Here is a 3,655-nt window from a genome sequence, read left to right as displayed (position 1 = left end):
TGATAATCAAGTCAACGAGTTTCCTTGGAGCAGAAGTTAGGCCAGTATATAGTTTCCCGGGCTGCTTCCTGACATCCTCTGTGATAGGGCTCGATGCAAAGAATTCATTTATCTGCTCTCCTATGGCCTGCTCTGGCCTCTGAGTGCCCCTTTTCCACTTTGGTCATCTAATTCCCATCACCTCTTCTCTTACCTGACTTCCTGGCAGGCTTTCAGCTTCTGATTAGTGTTGGCAAGCCAGTCAATTGACCAATTAAATATTGCCCATTAACTGCATATTTGTGACCGGTCAAAGATGATTGCAATTTTACAAAAAAAGGGTTTGCTTTTTTTAAATCGTTTTCTGGACAAAAGTATGATTTTATTGTTTTTGACACATTTCTTAATGGAAAATGTATACTCTTTTCTGTGTATTATTTGGACCTATTGGTATTTTTTTTTTTACAATTTTTGAGTGATATTTGACAAGTTAATCAAGCAATCAAATACCTAACCCCACTTCTGATGGGTTAAAATAAAACATTTGAGGAGCTTTAATGACTTTAGTAAGATGCTCCACCAATCCGTTCCTGGCCTGCCTTATTGTGGTTTCACGGTTAGCTTACCAGAGTTTATGCGCCTTTAATTTTCCCCACGAGGGAATGAATGGATGAAGCAATGCTATCTTTTTGCCTCAAACAGAGCTAGTTCCCCCAGCAGTCAACCACCCTGTAGGGGAAAAAAGTGCATGGAGGATGATTATATGATCTAATACCGCCCTCTCATGGTAATCTTAGTTTTTACAGGTTTTTAAAAAAATAAACAAAGCTCGTTATTTACTTACAATGTAATGCTTAGCCGGCAGTGGGCATCCCAGACACTTGCACGTAAGCCTCTAGAAAGGTGTGGTCTTCTCTGACTCTTTTCACACGTTGTCTCCCAAGCCTGACGTGACCATTAACTGATATTGAGACATTACTTAAGGTACCCTGCAAGATCGAAATGGGAATAGTTATCATCTGATACAGGAAAACTGAGACATAAGGAGATGAAGTGCTTTGCTAATTAACACACTGAACCAGTGCCAAAGCAGGGAAGAAAACCCAAAAGTCCTGATTCTAGCTGCTGTAAAACAGTGCCTCTTTTGCAGTACGTGACAGTCATTTGAAATGCACACACGTATTTCCAATTATTTCACAAGGTGCTTGACAAAGTTCCTAATATTTCTTAAAATGACAGCATTTTTCCATCTTATAGTTTGTTCTAGCTTACTGGGATTTAATCCTGGAAGCCTGCCACTATTAGGGGTTCCTTTCCCAGTTGAGTTCTTGCTACTTTGACTAGCACCATGGACTGGATAAGAGATGAATCTGGAGAAAGATATACCCAAGGACCCATTGCACTACTCAACCCTGTATTGTAGCAGCATGCGGTCATTATTAACCGCACCGTAAGGCACAGGGTCATAGAAAAATAGGCTGGAAGGGACCTCAAGAGGGGCTGGAAGAGACCTAGAATAACCCTTTGCTAAGTTGGGATCATCTTGTTGGAAATGTTCTAGTCCAGCGTTTATCCAATGGCTTATAGACCTGTATGTAAACCTTCCCCATATAAAAAGCCGGGTGGAACAGTTTACTTCCATTTTTGGGCACCTAGCTGCAAGTCTAGCCTTAGGTCACATGGGAGAAAGAATTTGGGTGGTTTTATCCAAGTCCCCCTGATTGTTCACCTTCGCCATGTTTCAAGAAACCCATGCAGTGCAGTCTCTGCACGAGAGATATTTAGGGTTCAGTGCAGCAAGCTACAACTCAGCATGACATGCACTGGCAGCGAGGTGATAGTTTAAAAAAAAAAAAAAAAAAAAATCTTGTCACACTTACCAGCATCTTGGCCAAAATACAACTCGAGTAACACTCTTCCACTTTCAAGCTCTTCATATTTCACGTTGGCTACAGTACTTATTCCTTCTCACAAACCTGCTATGTGCTATTAAATAGCTATCAAGCTCCTCCCTAGAGTTGGCTGCATTTCAGAAGTTCAAGTAAAACCCTTCAGGAGAAAGCCACTAAGGAAATATAAGAATAATATGCTATAAAAGGCCATTGCCTGATTAAATGGAAGGAAACCTTTCTGGACCTCATGAATAAAAAATGACACGGTATTTCTTCAATGAACGTTTCCCTCTGTTAAAACGTAGGAGTGGGAAGGCAACTCTCAGTGATTTGGCGTCTTTGAGGGGCCTATCAAGCCCTTTTGCTGGTGCTTGAGGGGTCCATCACAGACAAATTTGATCAAATAGATTTTAATGCACTTGTTTGAAAACTTGAGGGAAAGAATAATCGATCAGCCAAGAACCTAATAAGCTGTAGAGAAAGTATCAGCTAGCCTGGAAGACTGCAAAAAATTGCAAAATGGCTTTATATAAACCTGAAGCGTAACCGGTGTTTGTGTAACTGCTGGAAGCATCAATGACCTATTGCAGCCCAACACACCTGTTAAAGGACAGGAGTAGCCGAGGTCATCTCCACCCCCTTTCCCTGCAGCTGCTGTAGGCACTAATCATGGCTCCTGGCTGCACAATTCAAGCATTCCTTCTTTGAGAGGTATTTGGATCTGGGAGCTTTGGTTCAGCCTCATCTACGAGACCCAGCTTCAGGTCAGCGCATCTTTAAGTCACTGCAACGGGGAACGTTCAAACAAAGCTCTGGCGCAGGGATAGGCGACCTTCCAGGAGGTCTGGAAATGCACCCAGAAGTCCAGACGCTTGGCTCAATCTCAGTCAAGGACTAGAGGAAACATGTCAGACTCAAAAGTTCTCACAAGAACGGGCTTTCTTCCTGCTCCTGTTGAGGCTTCAGAGTCTGACTTTCACACAAAGGGCTTCACGCCTCCAGTCTCGGCCAAAACATACCATAAAAGCACGGAGACCAACAGCCAAAGTGCAAAGGAACTCGAAAGTTTTAAAACCAAAAACTTTATCAAAACTTTAAAAGGGCTGAGTACTGGGTGGAGTTTAGTCTGGTAGATAATAAAATGGAGCATCTGAAGAGCACTTTCCATCCGTAGACCGCAAAACACATTAGAAACGAGGCTGGTGTCAATTATCGCCGTATGGCTGAGGGGAAATGGAAGCACTAAGCGGGAAAGCAACTTGCCAGGATGTCACGGCTGGCCGGCGACAGAGACGGGAGCAGACGCCGGGTCCGATTCCTGGGCCCCGATTCTGTTCTACTGCAAAGCGTTGGCTCCCTGACCAACAATCCTCTGCGCTCGCCTCTTTTTTCATGTGTTTGCCTGAAAATGCTGTAGATGGAGTTTAATTTAATGTTGCTTGTGCATTAAAAAGAGAAAGTGCCTGAAAAACCGAACAGTCAAGTGAGGTAGTAACTATGATCATTAGACATAATTGGATAGTCTGAGATCATTGGAGAAGCAACATTAAGCAGGATTAGAAAAAAAACCCTACACTGCCATCATTTTCGAGAAGAAAGTCCCCTCTGGCTGTAATTTATGTAAAGTAAGCACAGTGTAAAAGCAATGACAATATTTTTTCCGAGGAGAAACAGAGCCTCAAGATTTACTGTTCAGAGCAGACATGCGGTATCAGTTAAATTTCGGACTCACTAAAATGGCTTTTGTAGCTCATCAGCTCCAGGCTGCAGTCACTGTGGGTCCT

This window comes from Crocodylus porosus, unplaced genomic scaffold (genome assembly GCF_001723895.1).
Source record: "Crocodylus porosus isolate Cpor-Errol unplaced genomic scaffold, CroPor_comp1, whole genome shotgun sequence".
NCBI classification, from domain to species: Eukaryota; Metazoa; Chordata; order Crocodylia; family Crocodylidae; genus Crocodylus; species Crocodylus porosus.
Note: the sequence above shows the minus strand (reverse complement) of the source record.